The following is a 27,736-nucleotide window of genomic DNA, read 5'->3' as shown; positions in this document are numbered from 1 at the left end:
TCTGACTAATGTCATGTTACAGAAAACACAGTTTCATAGGCATGAGAAGAGAGATGTTCCTGCTTCAGACATTCAGAATAGGGACCAAGAGAAAGCATTTGAGTGGTTAAACAAGATTTGTCAAATGCATAGAGAGACAGATGGCATCCTCATCACAGGTAATGTAAAAACAGTATTTAGGAGGATAAAGAGGTCTGCAAAGAAGTCTGGAGTGTGACAGCATAGGGTGTATTGAAGGGCAGTTACCAGAAAGGGAACTGGTTAAGTCTGCTGGGGCAGATTAAATGAATATTTATACAAAATTAATGATCATGAACTTTGCCCTCCTAACCATCTCCATGATTCCCTGTTACTGAGAGAACAATGAAATGATAGAACTTGCATGTCAAATAGATTATTGCAATGATCCTGTACTGTAATGAAAAGAGTCTAGAAGCCCAAGGATTGGTATAGAGAGAATTGAATTGAGCTTAATGGGGGAATAATGGGGATATGAATTAAAATAATCCAATGGTAATAAATCGAAGATGCTGTATCACAAGGATACTGAAAAATCTGAGCTAATAGGGTGTGGTTAATTTAGGTATAGTCAGAGTTAAAGGAAAAAAAAAGAATCTGGCATGACAAGATGAATGCATTTGGTGAACAACTTGAAAGCAAGGTATGATTCTTCATTATACGTGATCTCTTAAGATTTCTAACATCTAATAAATGAGACATTTGTTTTTGAGCAAGAAAATAATAATGATAAACAAAATAAGTAAAAATATCAGAAGACCATCTTCTGTGTACAGCAATCATTTATGATAGATAAATGGAGATTGATGTGGTCTTTTCGAGACTGTCATTATAGATATGAGGACTTTAGGTTTAAGGATATTCATGTAATAATAAAATGAAGGAAAAGACCAGTAAACAGCAATTGAAGTAATGTAGCTTAGTAATGGAGTGTCCAACCAGAATAAATTCCACTTCTTCAATTCCCAAACTTTGCATAATCTTAACTTTTATATGTGTTGTACATTTCTTCTCATCTTCTGCACTCAGCCATACTGTGTGTGTTTTGGTTTTTTTAACTTGTCAAAGTCTACTTAATCTGTGTTCTTCTAGGCTATTATAAGATTTGTGCCACATTATCCCATTGGGGATAGTGAGAAGTAATAAAGATAGTTTATTTTGCTTAATCTTAAAGCCAAGTTCATCACTGGGCAGTGAGGATCTAGTTAGAGCTTGTCCAAGGTGAACATGAATGCTCCTTGAAAACTTTTAATTGGAAAGTGAAGCCAATTTTTATGATGTATTATAATATGTATGATGTAACTTAAAAATTGAATCAAAAAGGCATTTAAATACTGAATAGGTCAATAACAACTGTGGCATTCTTTCAGTAAGACTCTCCCAACAAAGGAAAGTGTAGCTTCACTGCTGACTTGTACCAAATTACTAAGGAAGAACTAACATAATTCTTCTTGAAGATCAAACAATTGAAAAACTCGGAAACCTTCTGAACTCATTCTGAGATCCGCATTACCTTTATTCCAAAGTCAGGGAGATAACAAGAAAAATGATGATAGACCAATATCCCTGATGAACACAGATGCAAGAATTTTTGACAAAATACTTGCAAATTAAATCCAGCAACACATAAATGCTCACCTAGACCAAGTAGGATTTATCTCAGGGGTGGGTCAATATTCGAAATTAACAAGCATAATTCATCATATCAACATAATTAAGGAGATCAGTAATCTCAAAAAATTCAGAAAGTACATTTGATAAAATGCAAATATCCTTTGGTGACAGAAACTGGAGCAAACCTATCATAGAAGGAACATATCTGAACCTAACAAATTCTGTATGACCACCCCACAGCAAATATCTTTGAATGGGGAAAGCTGAAAGCATTTCTACCAAGGTTTAGAACCAAGTATGTTGCTCTCTCTGCTGTTACTGAACGTACAGGATATTTTAGTCAGGGAAATTGGGCAAGAGAAGCAAATGAAAGTCATATAAAGTAGGAAATGTAGAAGTAAGATTTACTGAATTCCATGATCAGTTCTAGCAACCTCTTGGTATAGGCTTGGTTCTTCTATATATGAAATCCTATGTTTCATTTAAAAAATTACTTCCTCTTCACATCTTTTCGGCTCCTATTTATTTTTCCTTATGACTTGATAAAATCAATTTTACTTTTCATTCTGACAATTTTCACAAAATTTTATGCAATTAAAACCACACTGTATATGATCTTTAATTCACAATTATTTCAGGTTTCTCCCATAATTTATAGCTAAATAGTATTTTGTTGTAATGGATATATCACAACAAGTTTATCCATTAAACTGCTGATGGACAATGCAGTTGATTCCAGTATTCAACTATTTAAAAAATGAAAACATTTTTTTCAGATTTATTTATTGGAATGGCAGATTTTACGGAGAGGAGAGACAGACTAGTGATTGCATTGTCTGCTTTTGGTTAAACATCTATATATGTTTAAAATTTGGGCTATTTTCGTTTTGGCTGCCATGCTCTTACTGAGCATTTAAAGAAATACGAGGAAACTTCAGGTGACAAACAAGTCTATCATCCGAAATGTAGACACAGTTTAACATACATATACAAATATATTTAAAATTAAGTAATTCTACATTTTAAATAATACCATTTATAGTGTACTAATTTAAACTCATTAAGAAATTATGTTCCTATGAATATTTGTAATTTCATTTATTTATAATAAGGGAATTTAGTTAATTGAAATAACAAGTTTGCAAATAAAGTTGAAATTATTTATTAAATAATTATTTTATATTTATATCTTTAGATATTTATGTCTTTTGATTGCTGTCAGTGTCAGTATTATAACATCTTGGAGAAGTCTGTCATTTTATATGGCTTGCAAAATTTCATTGGTTCTTGCCAGTTCATATCAGGGCCAGGACTGGGGGCTGGATGGTCTTGGCTGGGCTGCAGCACCCACTAGCATAGCTGAAACTGAGGGCAGGTTGACCTGAGCCAGGCTGCAGCACCTGCTGATGGATGCTGAAGTGAGGTGAGCCATGAAAGTCAGAGGGAGACAGGTGCTAAGCCCTTGAGTCTGGAAGGGGTTCTAGCAGGGGCTGGGTTGCCTGGTCTGTGAGCCTTGGGGTTGGGGAAGTCCAGCAGTTCCCTGAGCACCTGACCTGGGTCCTTGTCTCGCTTGCATGGTGGATGCCAGTTCTTGAGCCCTAGGGGTGGTGGGTCTGGCAGGAAGTTGCCTGGCCTGTGTCCTAGGCTCGTCTTCACAGTGGAGGCCAGGTTCATGTGCCCTGGGGACATGGGACCAATGGGACCTGGTTTGCCCTGCCTGGGTGCTTGGCCTATATGTGTGTTGGGAGCCGGGTCTGTGAGTCCCAGGTGTGGGGGCATCCAGCAGTTGCCCTGGTCTCCTGGCCTGGGTCTTTGGCCCACCTCTACACTGGATACTGTGTCTGTGAGCCTCAGGGGCAGCAGGGCTAGTGGGGCCTGGGTTGCCTGACTAGGGTCTCTGGTCCACCTGTGAGAACAGGTCCTCCTCAATGAAAAGACAGTAGTGGACAGCTGCCCAGATTCACATGGAGGATATGGCAGCCCATTGAGCCCTGCAGGGGACATCTGTACTGTCCCAAAGGAAGGAGGACAGAAAAAACTGGACAACTGCCCCAGCCAAATGATGACAGCAAATATTGGGGCAAATGGAGACCGAGGTCAACTGTGTTAGCCAATGGATATTGAAAGGGGTCCCACATCCTGGGACTGGCAAGATCAACATTTCAGAACTATTGAATCCACCTGGGCAGAACCCTTGGCGTATGTGCCACATTGGAACTCTGGCTTGATATTGGATGGACATTCTCCTTTCCTGGGTACTTGAGTGGTTGCGAGACTGGGTATGGCATTTGCCCTTATCCCCCACCCCCACCCGCTAAACAAGAAGGAGAGATAAAAAATTTGGAAACAATGATCATACCACCTTTTTCCTAAGCCTTGATCCATCCCAGTCTGATCAACGATGTTAACCCCTTCATCTAAAATTAAACATAAATTTTAAAATGTTTATCAATTCTCAAAATGTGCTGATTAATTCATACATTATAATACTTGAAAATTAAATTTGCAAATGCATTTTCAATTAGAGATTTGACTAATGTTTAAAAATGTTAAATGTTTCAGAGCCTACTTAAAAGTAATTTTAAAAACTTGTTTTATAAATCGAACAAGATTTTAAACTCAATGACTTAGAAATAAACCTCTACATTTTTACTGCTTTAGGCCATTTTAATATTGAAGGAAAGCATATCACTTTGTGGTTTCTACAGTCGACCTCAAGGTAGATACAAACAGATTTGGTGGCAAAACAAATAGCCTTAAGTCTGTGGTATTGACTAGGAAAACCACAAGGTTGCTATTACACAGTGGGTAGACATTTCTCCCCTATTTCTCACCACGTTCATATGCGCAGTAATCCCTTATTAGGATGGCAAGCAAGTCTATCATCACTCTACAATTTATAGCTTAGTGAACATACAGGTATGATTATGTTGATGTTGTATCCACAGACTGGGAAGCCAAAGAAATCACCCAAGCATCCTCCAGGATATGACAGGGCCTCTGTCAATGGGGAGGGGCAAGGGGATAAGGCAATGTCGCAACCACAGAAGTGCTTTTGATCAATGCTTTCATAAACCATAATGTTTTACTAGATAAAATCACAGCTTCTCCCAAATACCTGTTCTCAACAGCTTTTTCAGACAACCGCCCATCTTCTCTCCATAGCAAGTGACTCCAGAAGAGTGTTCATATTTTTCAGGGGCAAAAAAAAAAAAAAGCCATTACAGAGGGTATATAGATTATGATAGTTTGTGAATGAAACCCTGTAACTTGGATGCTTTCAGGAAGTGGAATAAAGTGTTTGTTTCTCATTCCACCAGTGAGTACTCATTCCTTCCCTTCAGCAAAGCGTATTTTAGGAAGAAAACAAACAAACAAACAAAGAAAAACTAATGAAGGATACAATTCTTGTATTACAATTTTAAATCTGCAAGGCTTTTTGCCACCCCAGAAGGTCTAAACAGTTGAGAAATGTAAAGCAAGTAATGGGAGGCAGTTAATTAAAAGAAATAAATAAATAAAATAAAACACTATGCTTGGAGTCTGCTTTTCTTGTCTGGACATCAATTCCTTTGTTCAAAAGGTAGAGTTAGGTTGGTGTTACTGCCTGCTTTGGGTCATTTGCACCCATCCTGTTGGTCCAGATCCTTCAGTGGCCCCCAGTGCAGGCCATGTGTCTACCACCCTGTTGCTGCTTGAGCTAGAAGCGAAATGCCCCTTCCTGTGACAGGAGCCTGTGCAGGGTCAGACCTGGGAGTAGACTTTTGTCACCTCTGTTGTTCTTGGTGCCCATGTTTCCTACAGATGTGAGAGTGACGATTGCATGCTGTCATTGCAATGAAACTTAGTGCAGCATCTTCAAAAGATTGTAGTGAGGATTAAAAAGGATGGGTAGCTGCAAAAAGATACTGTCTGATTTACAGGCAAGAATATTAATGTCTTCCAGTATGCTTTTACCCTGTATGTTTCTACCCTGTCAAAATTTGACATTAAATTATACTCTGGAAGGAAAGATCATGGCTACCAATTTGGAGAGGCAAAGCCCTCTTTGTGTCCAATTGAACCAAAAGAGAAAGTCACCAGGAAGCTGCAGGTGAACTGTTCTAGCAGAGGGATCCACAGCATGATTTAGAATAAATAAATAAATCTGGATGAGTTATCTTGACAAGTATTGTGTGCTCATTGGAGATGCAGGAGAGATGCAGAGACTGAGAGAGAGAGAGAGACAGACAGACATAGTGGAGACTTCAATTTCTGACTCACCCCCAGATGGCTGGCTACCACAGTCGGAGCTGGGCCAGGGTGAAGCCAGAAACCAAGAGCTTCTTCAGGGTCTCCCACGTTGATGGAGGAGCCCAAGCGCTTGGTCTCTTCTGCTGCTTTCTCTGCCACATTGACAGGGAACTGGATGGGAAGTGAAGCATGTAGCTTATGAATCAGTGCTCAGATGAGATGCCAGCAATGCAGTCAGTGGCTTAATGCACTATGTCACAGCACTTGCCCTGAGCCTTCTGTTTTTTAAAACTAGTAGATTTAAAGTATTTTACAGTGACTAATAATTTATTTGCGAACAAAAGCAAGTTTCATTTAATGTTGAATTTTAGTAAAATTTAGTGAAACCACTGTTTATCAGTTACAGAAAGGTTGTGGTGTGGAGGTGGGGCATGTCAGGACTGATTTACCACTCACTGGTCTTACTTGACCATGGCGAACCCTTGGTCTTTCTGTGTCTGATATCTCCATCTTTTTCTGGTGTGACACTTGGGGCTCTTTGTCAGTTATTTGCTGAGTTTCTTTCATTTTGCTTGTTAGTTTGAAGAGTTTTTTTTTTTGTACCTGTTTAGTCACTGGGATGACAGACTTCCAGGAAATGCTGATGCCTCCCTGCTAAATAAGGTTAACCAAACTTCCCCACCCTCTGCAGAACGCCTCTGCTGTGACTGGCTGCCTCTTCCTAGTGGTGCACATTATTGCACTCCAATTCAGAATCCTTGTGTTTCACCTAAAAAAAAAAAAAAAAAACCAAATACAGCATTATCTCTATAGATATGCGTTAAGAAAACCAGGCAAAGTCCCTAGAAGAGCATAATTTTTCTAAGGTATTACAAGCATTAATATGGCAATTGGAATATAAATGCCCCAATTAGCCTACGCTCATTTATAAAAGAAGTTTGCCATTATAAGTCTGTAAAAGCAGACTAAGTTCAATGCTTTTGAACATGAGTAATACTTAGAGCAATATGTACATTTTTGTTGTTGCCATTGCTGTTCACTTTTAATTTAGAGAGCTATGTCTAATGAATTTATCCCTTCAGGAGGAATGGAAAATTTGATAAATCAAGTTGGAAAATAATTTGCAATGTTACAAGGGTCTCCCCATGTATGATCCACCTATTGCTTTTGGATGAATTAAAATATTGGGATATTAGTTGCAAAGTCTGTTAGCAATAAAGAGGTGTTAGGTAGTAATTACTTCCTGTCCTTTTAGACAGTTGTATGTCAGGGGGATGTGTGATAGGAAGAAACTTATAACTGAAACCTGAATTATTAGTAGAAAGAGAACCATGGAAAAGGGAAGAGGAGAATAGTGTTCAAGACAAAGATAACTATTCTAGAATTTATTAGACACAGAGATGTGTAGACATTAGATAGAAAAAAACGTAAAATAAAATTCAGAGAAAATGGGACCTGTTAAAAAGCAGGAGAAAAGTAGTGAAGGAAGAAAAGTTTAAAAAGAAAGAGGATGGATGAGGACAAGGAAGAGAGAACCAGAAGATGGAGCATGAGGTAGAGAAGAGTGGGTTAAACAGCATGAGACGGGCAGGTGGGAAGACAGTCCCAAGGAAGATTGTTAAAAAGCTCAAGTAAAGAAAAGGAAGGAGACAGAATTTAAGAATAGGCTTGTCTTCCCAACCACCTGTAATATTTCTGAAAATCCCCCTCACATGATTTCATCAATTTCTCTTCCTGCTTTTTCTTCCCTTCTGACATCAAAATGGATCTAGCATGGCCCAACACTGTAGCCTAGCCTACTGGTTAAATCCTTGCTTTGCACACCCAGGATACCATATGGGTGCCAGTTCTAATCCCTGCAGCCCCGCTTCCCATCCAGCTCCCTGCTTGTGACCTGGGAAAGCAGTAGAGGACAACCCAAAGCCTTGGGACCCTGCACCCACTTCCTCTCTGCTTCTCCTCTCTATATATCTGATTTTCTCATGAAAATAAAGTAAATCTTAAAAAAAAAAAAAGGATCCAGCAGAACAGAAAAGTTCTGCCCATGAAAACTAGGGCAGAAAAGTTTCTGGGAGGAAGATAGCAGTCATCATGTATGACTTTGTCTAGATAGGCAAATGAGTTCCAATTCAAATGCCAACTTTGATTGATGACAGCGGGCTTGGCCTACAAACCTCCTGGGTTCCATGGATAGAAGTGCAGAAATCAATAGGAAGTTTCTCATGACCCTTGCAAGGGGAAGTAGTGTTACGTGGACAAGTTGTTTGCCATACTTGACCTGGAACTAGAAATAAACTGAGATAATTCTTTCAAGATCCTGATTTTAACTTTATTCTTTTAACTTTAAGTTAGTTTCCAGTTTCATATGAGTTACTCAATTTCTGATGATCTACCTCTGGATCAAAAGAGATTATGGATCCCATTTTCAGACATTTTCCCTTTCCCGAGATCTTAATTCTAATAATTTACTCCTTTGCCAAACACTGCATTTTTCTAGTTGTCAAAAACAGAAAGCGAGGCTTAAAATAGAGAGGAAGATGGAGTTCCTGCACTCATGTAGCTTGTAACCCAGAAACATAAGATGACAAGAAGTAGGGCAATAAATAGTGTTACTGTCTCAGGAATGGGAAATAAGGTGTGTAATGTGGTGGCAGATATGGAATATCTCAACTTTTCTGGGAGGAAGGTTAAAGGTCAGTGAATGTTGGGAAGAAAATAGTACAAAAACTGCAACTTGGAAAAAAAAATCTCCTTGGAGCAGTAAACAGGAGAGGTAAACAGTGTTCTGGCACAAAGGAATAGCATGCCTTTTTCAGGGAGAGAAGGTGATTCAGCTTGAATGAAAAGTGAGGATTTAGGTAAATGGCATAAGGTATGCATAAGTGGTGTGCTGACAGAACTTCTAAAATAATAAAGTCTTTGTTTATAATTTTGCTCATTTCTTTGGTGAAAATAGTTTCACCATGAGCAAACTCCTTATCAACTAACTTGGCAAAAATTATGCATATTTAACAGTTATTTCTCAAAGGCTGGTAGGAATTGGATCTAGCACAGCAGAAATCAGTAATAGCTGGAGTCAAAGTTCCAGAGATACTTTAAAAATATGTGGAGTCTCATAATGACCTCATCAGAGCTTTCTGCAGGAAGATCAGCCATCAGCGATGTTGAGGAAGGGGTTGAAAGAACGCAGGGACAAGGCCAGGGGCAGCCTCAACCTGCCCTCTTGAGCTGGTATCCTAATTCTACTCCTTGAAGGTGTGTGCTTTTGGAAACGTCACTCCTTTGGTCTTTTGTGTTTCTTTTTTAAGATTTTTAAGTTTATTTTTATTAGAAAGGCAGAGGAGAGACAGAGAGGAAGATTTTCTGTTCAATGGGTCACTCCCCAAGTGGCTGCGATGGCTGGAGCTGAGCCAATCCGAAGCCAGGAGCCAAGAGCTCTTGGGGTTCTCCCATGTGGGTACAGAATCCCAAGGCTTTTGGCCATCCTCAACTGCTTTCCTAGGCCACAAGCAGGAAGCTGGCTGGGAAGTGGAGCAGCCAGGATTAGAACTGGTGCCCATGTAGAATCCCAGCGCATGCAAGGCAAGGACTTTAACCACTACGCTATCCCGCTGGGCCCTGGTCTTTTGTGTTTCTTTACCAAGTTTGAAAATGCTGCACAACTTAATTTTCAGAGGAGGAAGTGAGAAGAAATGATAGGGAAAACACTTTCATAAATGTAAATTTAATTTTTCAATCTTCCTCTACTATCGCCAACCCCAGGTATTTCTCTGCCTACCTGTTATGATCAAAGTCCTCCTCCCTTTCTAGGCCTGTGTGTTAGTAAGAGCGTTACACTGGAAGCAAGTATGTCCTGCTCTGCCACTACCTTACCCTTTTTGACCGTGCATTATGTCCTAGATTAGATAGCGGTGTCCGAATTCTGAGGAGATAAAAGCACCTGCTGCTTATGCTATGGAGTAGTGCACAATAACAAATTCCCTATTCAGAATCACTCACATAAGTGAAATAAATTGGAATAGATGAAAATTACAATGTGTTATGCAGATGATGGTTTGGTTAGAATAATTCAAAGCTGAATTTTTTCTCTTCCTTTGTTCCTTTTATTCCCCTTACTCCCAACACATTTTTTTTTTACCCGAGTCAAATGATTGCTATGAACAGTAGTGCAGCAATATATATTGTCCAACTTATTATTAACTAGCAAAGTTTCAGGTCTCATTTTTAACTCCTAAGATATTCTTTATAAACTTGGTCTGTCATATCATAAATAACTTGTAGTTAGCTATCAGTCCTGCTGATCTTTACAGCTGCACCTGGGAAACTAGCCATGCCTATCATGTCTTCATTTGATTCCATGTTCTACTGGAATTTGAGGTCTGTATATGTAGCTGGTTCAATAGTATTCTCTATTCAGGTATTGCGAGGATGAAAGTGTGCATGTATTTGCATACTATTATATAGAATAAAGGATGAATTATGTTATGTTGAAATAACTTACCTATCTGTTTCTTCCATCTGCTGACATATAAATATTCATTTAACTTGGCATACCCAATACTTCGAAATCAACCAAGTTTGTAGTACTTGCCCAGTGGATATTTACGAAGTGGACTAACAAACTTTGTGAATGAATTACTAAAAATACACTGTATTCTTTCATCTTTTACAAATGATTATTCTCTATCAAATCAATAAACTATGATGATAATACATTTTCATTAAGTATCAAATGCTGGTTCCCACTTTAAAGGAATTTATAAAGAAAATTGTATCATTTAATTTTAGAATATTCATTTGAAAATTCTTTCCTATAGTTCTGTCCTTATATCATTTATGCCCTATGTTGACTTCTAGTGAACCCTGTTATTTTCCTATTCAGCATGTATCCCATTCTTCTAAAAGAAGGTTAGTTTTATTCTCTATTCATCTTTTCTGTATATTTACTCCTCAACTGAAGCTTCAACGTTGTTCTGACTGATGTAAGGAAAATTCTGTTTCCTTAGCTCAGGAATTACCTGATTAGCTCAATAGAGTTCAATGGGCCATCTGTCATGATATGTTCCTCCCTTCTACAGCTGTCCCTGAAGAGTTGGTTTTTTTTTTCCTGCTATAACCTGATGCCTGGAAATGCTTTAGCTATTTGGCCATCAGCCTGAGGCTGATGCAAACCCTACCACTGAGTCACCTGGTCTTGAGGCCGGCTCCACCTCTGTACTTCCTGTTACAGAGGGTAAATAAATCCCTGGTTGATTAAGCCCCTGTAATTGTGACACATTTCTTGAAGTCAGGCCATGTTAACATAGAAGTTCTTTATAAAAGGGTCCCTGAAATTTTATAAGATGTTGAAGAATAAACATCCTGGATGTTTTTCGAAGGCTAAATAAATGAATAAACAACTTTATACTTATGGAATATAACTCTTAAAAAACATTAAAAAGAAATGAAATGGTTGAGACTGTTCTGGAAAATAAGAATTAATACTCTAGAATTTTTTTTCTTTTTAAATGATGTATTTTTATTGGAAAGGCAGGTAGATCTACAGAGAGTAGGAGATACAGAGAGAAAGATCTTTCTTCCTCTGATACATTCTCCAGTGGCCAAATGGCCAGAGCTGTGCGATCCAAAACCCAGGGCCAGGAACTTCCTTCAGGTCTTCCATGTGGATGCAGGGTCCCAAGGCTTTGGATCAACTACTGCTTTCCCAGGCTGTAAGACGGGAGCTAGAAGGAAAGTGTGGCTTCTGAAACATGAACTGGTACCCATACGGATCCCAGTGCCTACAAGGCAAGGAGTTTAGCCAATATGCTATTGCATGGGGTCCTAGAAAAAAGAATTCTTAACTCTATCTGGACTTAGGCAGTTCCTATTCAGGGAAACCAAAGCAAAATATTTAATCTCACCAAAGTAGATACGTGGTTATAAAATGAGAAAAGGAACTCAAGCATTTGCTTCCCTAGCAGTGTAATTGTATCAAATTAGATATGGCAAATGATATGTTCTAGAAGTAAAAAGATACATTTTTTTTGCATAAAAGAGGTGATTTGGTTAGGTAAGGAAAGACTTACACGGCATGATTCTATGCATCCACTTGCTTTCCCTTCCTCATCCTCCAGAATTGGATCTTTGCCACAGATTTCTAGGTAGTAATTCTCTATCTACTTTCAGTGCCAGTAGTATTTCAGCATGAAAATGTTGTTAAATGTTGTTTCCTCCATCCCTTTTTTTCTTATCCAACACAAGGCTGATCCCAGGACAGGATTTTAAATTGTCTTTGTGTGTGTATGTGTGTGTCTGTATAAACTATTTGTTTTTATCGCAAAGACAGACAAACAGAGAACGAGAGGCAGAGAAGGTTTTCCAGTTCCTGATTCACTCCCCAAATGGCCACAATGACCGAGGGTGAGTCAATTTGAAGCCAGGAGCCAGGAGCTTCTTGCAGGTCCCCTGTGTGGGTGCAGGGTCTCAAGATATTCTAACATTCTTGCTGCTTTAGCAGACCATAAACAGGGAGCTGGATCAAAAGTAGAGAGTAACTGGGATATGAACTGGCATCCATATGGGATGCTGGCACTTGAAGGTAGAGGATTAGCCTGTTGAGCCACAGAGCCAGCTCTTCTTCCATTTCTGAACCCTAATTTACACTAGACATTGTATACATCCAAAGTATTATAGCTGCAGGCTCCTGGCTTATCTGTAAATTAAAAACTCAGTAAAATGACCGCATTCTCTGTTTAAATACTTCTAGTTTACAGGTTTTATATTCAGAGATGGTACTTGAATCTTGTAAGGGAAAATGTGCATTTTTAAAGTTAGAAAAGTCTGGTGGTTTCAGAAAAAAAATCACACAAAAATGAAAAAAAATGTATGTTTTAAATAAAGTTCGTAAAATTAAGTCACAAAACAGAATACAAAACATTAGCTACTGTACCCTTGAGAAGTGTGTGAACACTGGCAGATGCATGTATGAAGAAGACAAAGGAAATGACTGTTCTTAGCAAGTAAAATTAGGGCAGGCCTGGCACACCCTATGCAAGAATTTCTGTAAAAGAATACAGTTGAATTTCACTAAGTGCAGTGAACCAAAGCAATAATACAATGATACTTCAAAAATTTCATAGGAAATGAAGCCAAAACATAAATTTAGCAGCCAGCATCATGGCATAGCAAGTTAAGCCATCACATGGAACATTTAAAAATATTTTTTTCATTTATTTTTATTGATAAGTCAGATATTCAGAGAGGAAGAGAGACAGAGCTCTTCTGTCCGTTGATTCACTCCCCAAGTGGCCGCAATGACTGGAGCTGAGTTGATCTATAGTCAGGAGCCTGGAACCTCTTCCTGGTTTCCCATGCAGGTGCAGGGTCCTAAGGTTTTGGGTCATCCTCAGCTATCTTCCCAGGCCATAGGCAGGGCGCTTGATGGGAAGCAGGGCCACCAGTACTAGAACCGGCACCCGTCTGGGGTCCCCATGTGTACAAGGCAAGGACCTTAGTCACTAAGCTACCACACTGGCCCCATCACATGGAACGTTTATATCCCATTTAAGAATGTGAGCTCCACTCTTGGTTGCTCTGCTTCTGATCCAGCTTCCTGCTGATGCATCTTGGACCTGCTGTCCACACAGGAGATCTGCATGCAGGACCAGCTTGCTGGCTTTGGCCTGGATCAGTCCTAGATAATGCATACATTTTAAAAGTGATTCAACACAGAAGATTTTTTCCTTTTCGTTTCTCTATCACTTTGCTTTTTATTTAAATTAGTCTTTGAAAAATTAAAGACAAATTAATTTGGGTGACAAATTTTTTGAAATACATGTGTAAATTTCTATATGAGCATTTCCATGAATTTTCTGAAGTTTCCTCAAATATAAATATACATATGTATGTACATATCCATACATTTATGCATATATATATACATACATATACATATGAACATAAATATGTATTTATATACACACATATAACATGTATAGTACCTGGGTTTTCTGTAATTATGAACTAATATATATTAACCAGAATATTAGGTATTTTAAAATACAATAATATCTTATCCTAAAGCTGATTGGGGACTTCTTAGAACTTTCATATCCACAGAAAAACTGGAGCTTAGAAAGGCTGATTGACTGATTTTGGATTGCAGAACTGGGCAGATCTGAGCTGGCATTTAAGCTGACCCCTCTGGGTTCATAATTCAGGACTTCGCTGTTTAGGACCATAATCTCAACATACACAATGCTTTTAAATTGCTATCATCTAACCTACCTTTATTTTAAGAATTGGTTCTACATTTGGCTAATTAGTTAAATTATTATTTTGCACTCAAAAGAAATTGAAAGTAGAATTGCATCCAATGGGGTGCATTGATTTTTCACTATCACCTTCACTCAAAAGGTTCAGAGTTCCTGAAACACAAAACTATCCTATAACCTAATTTCACTTGTTCTAGTTCATAAATGATCAATTTATTGTATAATTTTAATGAGTTTATACCAAGGAAACTTTAGTTGCGTAGCTCCTAATGCATTGAGTGTGTGTGCCTCAACTTTGAAGTGACTCGCCATGAAGCATTTGGCATGTCCCTTATTATTTCTGTGTAGTAGTCACATCATTCATAAAATGAACGAGTTAGGATAGAGGGCCCTCAGAAACCATAAAATCAAGTGTTCTGTACCCCCTTCATGAGCTGATTAGAAGAAGATTGGCCTCCCCACAAGGGTACAGAATGAATGATCTCTGGATGCTTCTTGTCCTGGTATAATTTTTCTGTTAAAATTTCTGAGGGTTCATCACAACTCTGTGTATTTACTGAGTTCTTATCAAGAGGTGTTGATTGTTTCTGGTACTCTGAGCACATGTCAAATATTGAAATGGCTCAACAGAAAACAGTTTGGGAACACTAGCTAATTTTGGAGGAAAACCTATTTTACCGCAGGAAATTTTTCAATTCTATTAAAATCTTTCCTCCCTATTCCTGTCCAGTACCACCCAGGGATCTTACTTCACTGTTACTTAATTTTTTTCCTCTCTTCAATTATTTAGTGATGTACCAGTCCACTGAGTTGTAGGCTCTGGATCATCAAATGTGACTGCCTCTTTGGCTAAACAGGCTGCTGTTCTAGTATATAGTCTTAATTCAGTACAGAGTAAGTGAGGATACTGACAACATCTTAGTCTCCAGCAGTTACATAGAATTGAATATATATGTTCTTCAATACAGTCATGGGATGAAATTGCATGTGAGTGTGTGTGTGTGTGTGCACTGTATGTGCACGTTCACTTTCCATATCCTTTGCCTTGATGGAAAACAGTTCAGGGGAATTTAATGTATAGTGCTTTAGTATTTGGTTCAGGAAACCTGGTTCCGGTGCTAGTTCTGCCATTGGCTAGCTATATTAACCCCAGACTAATCAAAGTAATTATCTGTGTCTCAGTCATCCTAGAGAGTGGGATTTAAGATCATTGTGATGTAAATCCCACAGGGTTTAGGATGGACCAAACATTATGAGTCATATTTTGGGATAATTCTGGGCAGAGCAGAATTCAGCAGAATATAATAACTGGGAGAGGCTGAAATATGGAACTGCATCCTCCTACTGGGACCGGTCAGTGGTAAGCAAGGACTCAGCTGCAGATAGTGCACTTAGACATTTTAAGCCAACATAGTGCAATATGTATCATAAGGGTATGGTGAAAGCAGATGACTATTAATCTAGCCTGTCTAGATGACTGTTTTAGGGCACAAATTTTAAAGTTTATTATACATGAGTTCGAATCTACTTATTGGCTATCTAAGTATATTCTTAATCTCCTGGAGTCTCATTCACTTACCTATTAAAGAAAAGCAACACTATTTTTGTGTACAGCAATGCTAGAAAATATTTCATAGAAAGATCTTAACATGCCTCCAGGCACAGCAAAATAATTGCTGTTGTCATTAAGGTATTAACATCAGGGGAGTTAGGAACTAAATTTTAGGGAAGTGATTTATCAGGGAGGAGGCTGAGCATTATGAGGGTAGTTAAGAGGACATCGGGGAGCCAATAAAGTACATGGCAGCAGAGAATTCTACCAGCAAAGAGTTGGGCTCCATCTTGCATTCTGGGGCTGGCCTATGGGCTACAGGGAGATTTGGGACAAAGCAATGCAAAACCAGAGACTCAAGGGACTGAGAATTGTTCCGATGAATAACATTGGGACCAAATAGAAACACAAATGAAGCAGAGTAGGTAGAGATGGACTGAAATTTGGATCCCAGATGCTTCAACAGCTAGTAAAAGAACATGGCAACCAAGAATAAACCATGCTATGATGAACTACCCCTTTGAGGCTGCTTTTAAAACTGAAAGTGCTAAACTTAATGTAAGATACTAATAGCATGTTCCTTCTTGCTGAAGGAATGCAGATGCAGTGTCCCCACAAAAGAGGAGTGTGTGTCATGTTGACCCATGGCATCATCCAGACACCTTCAAAGAAGTGTCTGCGCAAAAAAGATCCACACAAGTACATACAAATTATTTGGGCGATCAAATAATTTTTTCTCTTAAAGATGTTTCAATACCTGTGTCCACTGGGCTCGCCTTCATTTCTCCTCTGCTTCCTTAAAGGAAATGTTGAGTTTACTCAACAGTGAATTAAACCACATAGATATCCACTAACCAGGACATGTCTCACTATTCATAAAGGGAATTTTAATTTTCACAAATTATACTCCTTTATTTGACAGAAGAGAAACTTTAGCATAGTAAAAGAGAACTTAGCTTGGTCTCTTAGTTGTATGACCTGCTGAAGACCACCTGAGCTCTGTAAACTAATCTTTTTGGTTGGGAAAAAAGTTAATTTCACTGGTATTCTTCACAGATTTCTGTTTTGACCAATTGAGACATTATATGAAAAAGTGCTTGTAAATGGTACACTCCAGTTCATAACTACCCATGTTCAATCAGTTGGTACGATTCTGAGATCTTTGAGCTAGAAGATTGAATTCTCTCCTAATTTTGAGAGTATGTTAGGTTGGTAATCACTGTTTGCCTTTCTAAATTTCATGAAAAAAAGTCTAAACCATTCCCTGGCACTGATGTAGTCTGACAAAAGGGAGTAGAGCACTCTACCAGCGTTCTCTGATACACCCTACCTCCACCAGACACAGGAGGGAGAACAAACATTTATCTCACCTACTTTCCCATAAACTGCAAACCTCTTGAACCAAATCAGAGGAACATGGGTCTGCTAGCCCTCTCACCATTGTAATAAATGTTAAAATAAAATTAAAATTAAAAAATATAAACCCTTGCTCTTTCTGTCCACTCTGTGCATCGTGCTTCTTACATTTCATGTCAACAAGGATGACTTGGGAGCTGGGAATTGTGGTGCAGGGGTCAAGCTACCATTTGTGCTGCTGCATCCTGTATCTGAGTGCCAGTTGGGGTCCCAGGTACTCCACTTCTAAACCAGCTCTTCCCATTAGTGCATCTGGGAAGCAAGCACAATGGCCCAAGTACCAGGATGGAGTTTCTGCAGGTCTAGCTGCTAGCTCTTGGCTTTGACCAAGCCCAGCCTTGGTTGTTGTGGCCATTTGGGGAGTAAAATAGTGAGTAGAAAATCAGTCAATCTCTCTCCCTCCCTGTCTCCTTATCTCCCCCTGCCCAGTCACCTCCTAGCATTCTGCCTTTAAAACAAACAAATGAATAAATATTGAAGTGAACCAATGAATGGAAGATCTCTATCTTTCCATCTCTATCTCCTTCTTTTTTCTGTTCCTCTGCTTTTCAAACATTTTCTTAATTGCCTAAGAAGTTTGTTAAAATGCAGTTTTTATAGTCCTTCTGATTTAGTAGTTTTAGGTTTTGGCTCAGGATTCTAATACTGGCAGTTATAGTGAGATGAGTTGAATTTTTCTTCTTGCTGAATTATTTTGTTGTTAAATAATTGGATGCACATATAGCACAGGAACCCATAGCTAAGAGTCTGGAAGCCTGGAATTTATTTACTGGCTCAGTTACATAGTACTTAATATGAGGTAAGAGTTTAATAAATATCTACCTTAATGCCACATGTAAAATGTTTGTCCTGCAATCTTGAGTAAGTTCCCTTCCCTTTAGTTTCTTCATTTGTAAAATGAGGCATGGAACTAAAAAACCTTCTTCTATATTTTTTAGCTTTGAAAGTCTTGGAACTTTTCAGTTTTGAGGCTTACTGTGGAAACAAGTAACAGCTCCTAGAAAGTTGTTTAAGCATCTTGACACTGAGATTATTCTTCCAAGAAAACAGAATTTTCATTAATTTAATTGCCCAGTTGGAATCATGTTGACTGAGTTAATAAAATTTATAGGTTTAACTTAGTTTTTTCCTTAGTAGTTACAGGTAGAACACCATGCACTAATTTCTTAAGAAATGATACTTAATTTTTAGAAATTCACAGGTAGTTCCTCAGAAGGTTCATGGCTCTCTCATGCTACTCACAAAAGAGCATGTTGTCTCCCAAGTTAAATTTGTGTAATTTAGTAACCTAGTCCCTATACCTAAATTCACAGATCAAGCTACCATTATTCCAGATTCTGAATTCTTTCGCTGTATCCTGTCAATAGTTTCTCCGTTTTCTTTCCTTGCCAGTTTACTCACTCTTCTTGTTAATCTCCTGCCAAATTTCTTTTGCTTTTTCTACAGATGGTGCAAAACATCCATGGCTATCAGGAAAAAGATGTTGTTAGGATAATGGGATGACATTTAAAATCATCATCTGTCCACATTTCCCACTCTTCTGTGGCTATTTCTCTGGCAGGACTGAATTCCTTTCATTTAAAGATTTATTTTATTTGAAAAGCAAAATTGCAGAGACAGACAGACACCACACACACACACACACACACACACACACACACACACACACACACAAGTATCTTGCATCTACTGCCTCATTTCCCAAATAACTGCAATATCCAAGGCTGTGTGAGCCAAAACCGGAATCCAATAGCTTCATCTGGGTGTCCCACATATATACAGAGGCCCATACCTCTGTATACATAAAGGCATCGTATGCTGCTTTACCAGGCACATTAGCAGGAAACTGGGTCAGAACTGGAGTAGCCAAAGCTTGTACTGGTGTTTGTATGGGATGCTAGCATCACAGGCAGCATCTTAACCCACTGCATCATAGCCATAGTAGAGATTTCCAGTCACAGGAACTAGTGGGAGCAATATGTCTGAGTTAAGAGTTTTGTATGTGTTAGAAACAGAAAGAAAGTTCAATCAGAACCAAATTAGTGTAAGTGAGAGCAGTGCATAATGAAGTTGAAGAGTTAGGCAAGGATGAGTTAGGGCATTGTAGGCCACAGTAATTTATGTTTAACTGTAAATATAATGGGGAATCATTTATAATGGTGAATAGTTTAAATTGTTACTAAGAAGAAATATGAGCTGATTTCATTTAGGTCATTAACCATTAGCAACCTACAATTTTCTGAGCCTCAGGTCTTATTGGCATATTGTAATGATAAAATAAGTCAAAATGTGTACAACACTAGAACAACTCTGGCATATTGGACATATCACGTCTTTTGTTATTTTATAATGATTATGGTGATGTTTCTAAAATGTCTATTTAAACATGCTCCCTGTTTGAAGTAATGACTATTTATACAAAACAAATTGAAAGGGAGGTAGGTGTTAGGAGTAAAATTAGGATAGTCAGGATTCCAAAACTCAGATGAGACACTGTGGTAGCCTATTCTGAGCATTACAGGATAGGTAAGGGAAATGCTGCCTCAATTCACTTAGACTAGAGGTGGATCTTCAATAAACTTGGTGGATTGAGTGAATAGTTGAGGGAAATGGAAAATCAAGACAATTCAGTTTTGTGCTGATCCATTTGGAGAATGGTAATGTCCTTAATTGTAGCAGGATGAATTGGAGGTGGAGGTCAGATTTGTGTAAAGAAATTCAAGAATTCTATATTTTAAAAGAATAAAAGCAAGTCAGCAAGCAGGTGAGCAATAGCAACGATAACAACACAGGTATTGGCTTGGGATCTTATGGACAGGATTGATAAGAAGTTGCTACCATCTGTATGTGGCTGAAAAAAAAAGATGTTAAGAGTGACTTTTAAAATTCTAGTTGGGGTTGAAAAAGCTCTGAGCATAGGAGAACATAGGGGAGAAGGAGGCCTGGTGTGAGGAGGAATAGTGTTTGATTTGGAATATGTCATGATCACTGGCATAGAGAAGTTTGAGTGAAGAGGGAGGTTAATATGGGGAAGAGGGACTTGGGGTAAGGGCCAGCATGGCAGGATAGTAGGTAAAACTCCTGCCTGTGGTGCTGGCATGTCAGGTGGGCACAGACTGCTCCGCTTACGATCCAGATCCCTGCTAATGTTCCTGGGAATGCAGTGGAAGATGGGTCAAGTACCTGGATACCTGCACCCAGATGAGAAATCCAGAAGAAGCTGTTCTGGAAGACCTCTTTTCTGTCTCTTTCTGTCTCCATCTATAACCCTGCCCTTCAAATAAATAAAATTTTTCAAGGTTTTAGTTGCATAGCTGAAGCTTAATTAGTGAGAAATTAAATCACCAAGTATAACAGACTGAAAAGGTAGCCAAAAAAGAATAGGAGGTTTTCAAAAATAAGATTAAGAAATCATGTTTTGTATGAAATAAAAGGAAGAGAGTTCAGTTGAAATAAACAGTGATTTTCAAGGTGGATGAGAGATTATGGCTGAAAAATGATCTATTTGGGTTTTTTTTTTAAAGATTTATTTGTTTTTATTGGAAAGTCAGGAATACAGAGAGGAGGAGAGACAGAGACAGATCCGTCTCTTGATTCACCCCCCCAAGTAGCCACAATGGCCAGAGCCGAGCTGATCCAAAGCTAGCAGCCTGGAGCCTCTTCCAGGTTCCCCATGTCAGTGCAAGGTCCCAAGTCTTTGGGCCATCCTCGATTACTTTCCCAGGCCACAGGCAGGGAGCTGGATGGGAAGCGGACCAGCCAGGATTAGAACTGGTTCCCACATGGGATTCTGGCTTGTGCAAGGCAAGGACCCTAGTCACTAGGCTACCATGCTGGGCCCGAAGATAATTTATTTTTAAATGGCTATGCTCAATATTCCTTCAATCGAATCGTGGAAGAAAAGCTAAATGAGATTTATTATGAAGAAAAAAATGAATGAATAGTAGGTAAGGAAGCAAAAATCATAAGGTAGAAACTTCTTTTAAAGGGACTTGGCAAGATGAAAGATGGAGGAAATGAGGTAAGTGATGAGAGATAAAACATGTTTGTGGGTTAAACAAAAAACATACTGATGTGTTGAGAATAGCATAATGAAATTTGATAAGGAAATACCTTGGAGGTGTGGGAGAAGGTGGAAACAGATAAGTGGAAGATTATTTCTAGAAAATTGTAGTCATTTCTTGAATCAAGTGGGAAAGGAAAGTTGGCTGAAATTGTGGATCTGCTTTAAATAAAAAAAAACCCTATGAAATTAATGGCCTTAGTCATGAAATTTAGAGAGTTAATGCTAACTTAACTCAATAGATTTTTATTTTACATTTGAATTTTTTGTGGTCAGGTAGTATTCTCTGACTAGGGACAGAGCAATTTGTTTATAATATAGAACTAAGATTATATTTATATATATGACAGATATGTAATTGAGATGTATAAACTACATCTAGAACTTCAATATGTATGTATATGTGTATATATGTCTGTGAATATACATGTGCATATATATATTTACATATATATATTCACACACACACATATATATAACTAAGGCCAAGAAAAGACAAATAAATGGCCTTGTGTCACAGAGGAAGGGAAGAATTGGAATTCAGATTAGGCATGTCTGAAACCAGCGAAATTTTACCTAAATATAAGCGAGGATTGCATGTGACCTTCATTGATCTTCATTGAGCAGGGTTGGAATTTTGCAAGGAGATGTTGTCTAAGTTCAGTATCTCATTGTGCTGTAGGTAATGCAATACCTATTATGGCGGAGCATAGAATTTTTGAAATAAACAGTAAAACTTAAAGGTAACATTTAGCTTTTAATAGGAAAGGGAAGAAGGAAGTGTTGAGTATGATTAATAAGAGGAATCAGTTGAGTAGGAGTGATGGAGTGGGAAAGATGGAAATGATATCATCAGAAGGGAGATTTTCAGTTTTGCATCTTGGGGGTGGAGGAATTCTGTATGATGACGAGACTAGGGTGTGGCTGCCTGGACAGTTTACTAAAGTAAAATTCAACCATGAAAAGCTATAGGAAAAACAATTTCAGGATGTTTTAATAGTGCTAACAAGCAAAAAGCTAGAGGATGTAACTGTATATCACACATATTTCACCAAAAGTTACATTATATATAATTTTTAAATTCAGGAGCAAAATTTGTGCATGTATATTTTTAGAATATTTTTTTTTCCTCTGGATAGTGATAAGCCAAATGGCATGTAGAGCTTAATTCTCAATTGCTGAGAAATCTTAGTCATTACTGGTTAATAATGTTTTCTGTAAAATATTAGCTCACAGATGGAACTTTTATAACTTTGTGCTCATTAATTCTGTACTCATTAAAAGTTCTGATCCCAATTGTTTAAATGATTCTCCCGCTATGTTTGGTCAAGTTGGCTGTGTATCTCTAAGGTAGACCCAGAAGTTCTCAGAGTCCCAAAAACCTCCTGAACCCTTCAGTGATGCCTCAGTGAGTGTCCCTCCCACCGTGGCTGGTTATTTTTCTCCTCCTTCAGACAACATTTTTGTTGTTGTTGTTGCTGTTATTGTTAAAGATTTCTTTTTTATTGGAAAGGCAGATATACAGAGAGAAGGAGAGACAGAAAGATCTTCCATCTGCTGGTTCACTGCCCAAGGGATGCAAGGGCCAAAACTGAGCTGATCCAAAGCCAGGAGCCAGGAGCCCTTTCTGGATCTCCCACACAGACACAGTGTCCCAAGGCTTTGGGCTGTCCTCTACTGCTTTTCCAAGTTACAGGGAGGGAGCTGATGGGAAGTAGAGCAGCCAGATCATGAACTGGCACCCATATGGGATCCCAGCGGACTCAAGGCAAGGATTTAGCATCTAGGCTACTGAGGTAGGCCCTGTTCAGACAACATCTTAAGATACTTCCACCTACATTCCATCTGAATCATGTTTCTTTTAAGATATTTTGATAAATTCATACATATAATTGTTTTATAGCTCTTCTGTCTTCTCCCCATGCAAGTAAAACTTCTCAAGTAATATGAGCAATAACAAGTGCACATACGTTCGTTTTCAAAATGCTTCTATTGGTACATCTTAGTTATCACTTCAATAAATGTGAAAAGCTGCATTTTTTCCAGTTTGCTAATAATAAAGGTAAAAATAACTGTTCAAAATTGTTTCTTCTAGTAGAGAGAGTTGGACAGTGTGAGAAATCATGTCTTTTAAAATTTAATCTAAGCAACAAGAATTCCATCATCCTATTATAGAAATAAAAATCCTAGATAAAAGGATTTTAAGCATTATTAATTTGTTTTTCATGTATATCTGAATTCCATCTCTAATATTTTTACAGAAGTAGGCACTGCATTATCCACTGAGGCAGGTTAGACCATATTAAATTATTGGTTTCTTTGTTCAGAGCTGAAATTGGTTTCTATGTAACTTGTATCCATGGATCTTAGTCTATATTCTGCAGCTAAACAGATCAAGGAAATCAGCATCTCTTTGCAAAAGCAACCTTTTAGTATTTCCAGGTAATCTCCTGTGGTTACAACCTCATCGTCTGTTGTTTCCTAAGGTCTGGCAAGACATTTTGCAGACTCTTTTGTTCTAGTCAACTTCTTTCAGTCTTGCATTATTTCATTAATCACACTATAAGAACATGGAATCAACCACTGAACACAGCATATAGATGTGTTCTGTTCAGAGCATTAAAGCACAATATAGTGAATACTTTATTTGTTCCAATTATATGTTACTGTGACCATGTCAAAATTTCATGCTATTTTTTAGGGGGGCTAGGATGGTTTATACTAAGCTTACAGACAGAAATTTGGACAATTTAATGTCTTGTGATAACCCTATAATAATTGTGTTTTCTAGACCTGTACATTAGAGAAAGACCCATCAGAAGCTTTCAGTAATAATTAATGAACTTGGAGGAATGTGTTTTGAGTTTAGGAGTTTAAACATTTTATCAAATTCCCATAAACTACACTATTTCTTTTACCTGATCTATTTTATTTTGTCAGTTTACTCTGCATCTTATTTGTTGAAAATGTTTTGTATTTCTGAATTTTCATGTTATTTCATATATACTTTAAAAGTATTATGAACTGAAAGAAGATTTAGAATTGTAATTTGCTCATCTACCATAGAAGTTATCCTTCTAGGTCTCTTACCTCAAGTCCTTATTCTGTCTTCCACCCTCAAGTAATAATCTGTCCTAATTTATTATTTGTAAAAGTTTTTAATTGAATTGTAATACACATAAATTTGCAGAGCACAGATTTCAAACTATGTTTCAAAAACTAAGTGTTATTGTTTAATCAGATTTTTTTCATGCTTCCTCCAGTCCCTTCATTTCCCAAGAACTACCCCTCTCTGAACTTATGAGATAAACTTGAATTCTGATTTGGGGTGTTTCAAATATTGGGCAGTCTAGTACCTGTCTTTTAGTGATAATCCATTTGTGCTGGGAATATAATCAGGAGTAGACTTGGTTATAGGATGTGTATTAGGTTACTGTTGTTAGAATTTCTATAACTATAGATTTCTCTCATCTGTCTGGAGCTTTATCTAAAGGACATTCTGTATCATGTTATCTTTTTACATCTGGTTTTTATCACTCTGCACAAAGTCTCTAATTTTTATTGAACTTGCTGCCTATTATTGTAATGCCAGAAGGAGTTAATGCACTCAGTGAAAACAACTTGGCTATCTGAACTCTAAAGAAGTTTTAAGTTCTAAGAGAGAAAAACTCTTTCTACTGTTTCTCAAGAGTTAAAATGCAGGAATTCTACTTGAACCAGTTGCCATGATACCATAACAATATTGGGAACGATAACCTTGAGTGTGTAATCCAGTGAGAGCATTAATGTGGTATGTCTGGTTGGGGAACATTTTATGCACCTGTTATGTAAGGTCAGAAACAGTGTTCCAACTTGGGATGCCCTCACTGACTTCTAAGCCCTCCTACGTCCAACATTCCTCCTGTGTGACTTACAAAGTTGAATGGCCAATATTATAATTTTAAAAAGCCATTGGTAAATGGGCTTAAAATGAAACTTATATGCAAAACTCTTGCCTGCTTTGTTTGGCAATCTGTACATGTAGTGTTTAAGAGTAGTCTGTGAGGTCAGGAAGTCATATTGAAATATTGGTGCTTTATTTCTATCTGCAAAAACGTGGGTAAGGTTCCTCAATTCACTGTGATTTATCTCCAAGTCCCAGCCTGGAAATGTTGATAATGATAGTTACCTCATATGACTGTTATGAAAACCGAAGGAGACAAAGCATGCAAAATGCTCAGAGTTCCTGGAACACAGGTAGTGCTCAACCAGAGTAGCCATTAGTACTATTGTTTCTCCTCAGCAGTCTGTCATCCTGTGCCTCTAAAGTTCCTTTCCTGTGCCAGTCTCGTTTGTTCACATTTTCTGGGACAAAGGTGGGTATAAACAGTGAATGATGAGTGGTACTGGGATTTTTAAACCATTCTATGAAGAGGATAATTTGCAATAGTGAATAGAATGGGCCAGTTCAATGAGAATGACAAAAAAATGGGATGAGAACCTGTATTCTATAAATTTTCACAGTCATAAAGCATTTAATGATCTTCAGTGTGGTACTGAATCTCATTGAAACAAGTAAGTAGTTAGATGGCTGAGAGTATGCATTTTTCATCCAAACTGCATTCTGCCACTTACTCTCAAATTTCTCAAACTTTATTGAAGAAATTTCCTCATACAAGAAAGAAAACCCAAAGAATGGGAGAAAATCTTTGCAAATCACACAACAGATAGGGACTAATATCCAGGATTTACAAAGAACTTCAGAAACTTGATGACAGCAAAACAAAAAACCCTGTGAAAAAATGAAAAACCATGCTCTTTGTAAATCCTGGATATTAGTCCCTATCTGTTGTGTGATTTGCAAAGATTTTCTCCCATTCTTTGGGTTTTCTTTCTTGTATGAGGAAATTTCTTCAATAAAGTTTGAGAAATTTGAGAGTAAGTGGCAGAATGCAGTTTGGATGAAAAATGCTCAGAGATTAAAAAAAAATCCAAATGGCTTATAGACATGAAAAACCATGCTCAGGCTCCCCAGCTATCAGAGCAATACAAACAAAAGCCAAATAAATACAAATAAAATCCATCTAAGTCCAGTGAAGTTGGCCTACATTTGAAAATCTAACAACACATGCTGGTGTGGATGTGGGAAGAAAGGTACCCTACCCACTGTTGGTGAATGTGTAGCCTGGTGCAGTCACTATGGAAGTCTGTATGGAGAATGCTAAGACTAGTGAAAGTTGATAAACCATATGACCCAGCTATCCCACTCTTGGTAATAGGATGTGAAATCTGCATACGAGAAAGCAACCAGTTATCCTGTTTTTACAGTAGCACAATTCACTAGCAAAGAGATGGAAACAACCTAGTCACCCATCAAAAGAGGAACAGATACAGAAATCATGGTACAACTACTCCATGGAATACTACTCATCCATTACAAAGAATGAAATTTTAGCATTTGCAACCAAACGGTTCTAACTAGAGATCATTATGCTTAATGAAATAAGCCAGTTCTAAGAGGACAATTATCATGTGTTCTCTCTGATATAAGGTAACTTTCATATACAAGATTAATATATAAAAATGTACGTACATATGTTTTTCTAGAGGAACTGTATAATGGAGATTAGCATACTGGAAGTGAACATATACTACAACATGCAACTCTGCTTCTTAATAAAAGTTGGACTCCCAATGAAACGGTTAAATATATCTTGACAATAGGGCACTGAGCTTTCTACCATTGTCTATACCTACAATGTCATGACAAATTTAAGTAGCAGAATGTTGGAATTAGTGACAGTTGATGAAGGATTATCCTATCGTAATAATATAGGGGAAAACAGTTTTAGGTGGGGAGAAGGGGTGCAGGGCGGAATTCCTGTGTCCTTGGAATCGTATCATGAGAAATAATAATTAAAGCAGAGAAATATGGCATAGAAGAAAATGGATATGGATCTATATGAATGGAATTGAATCCCAGTGTTAACAACAGCAAGTTGTAAAATCTCAAATTATTTTGTCTCTCTTCTATGCTGTTCTCACCTATAAAATGGGTTCCTATGTTGACTGGTTAACATAAAAATACTTTTTATAATGCCCAGCATAGAATAATCAGAAAACAAATGATAGCTGTTATTCATGAAAGTAGTCATCATAAATGTTAAGTATTTAAGAAATTGGCACAGATTCTTATTTTAAGTTTTGATTGTTAATGTTTATGAAAAGATATTGGGATGTGATATGATAAGATCTAAGTAAAAATCAAAATCATCAGTATGCCAAATGACAAAAATGAATATAGATGTTATTTATAGCATTTACATTAGGAATTGTTTTTGCATTTGCTCTAGTAAAAGGAAACTAAGTGAAATTCTCAAGACTGACACAATAATAATGGCAATAATAATAATAATAAAATACATTTTAAAAAGTAAAATTGAGAAAGAAAACATAGTATTTGGTATTCTCGGACCTTCCCATATGGAGTGTATATTCTAGCTAGAAAATAAAATAGTAAAGAAGTAAATAGGTTGGGAAAACTGGACATTAGATAGTAAGTGTACTACAGAAGATAAACATATAATAGAAAATGGACATGATGAT

Source organism: Ochotona curzoniae, unplaced genomic scaffold (assembly GCF_017591425.1).
Source record: "Ochotona curzoniae isolate NIBS_2020 unplaced genomic scaffold, NIBS_Ocur_1.0 contig_1, whole genome shotgun sequence".
In the NCBI taxonomy this organism is placed as follows: Eukaryota; Metazoa; Chordata; class Mammalia; order Lagomorpha; family Ochotonidae; genus Ochotona; species Ochotona curzoniae.
This window is presented reverse-complemented; position numbering follows the sequence as displayed.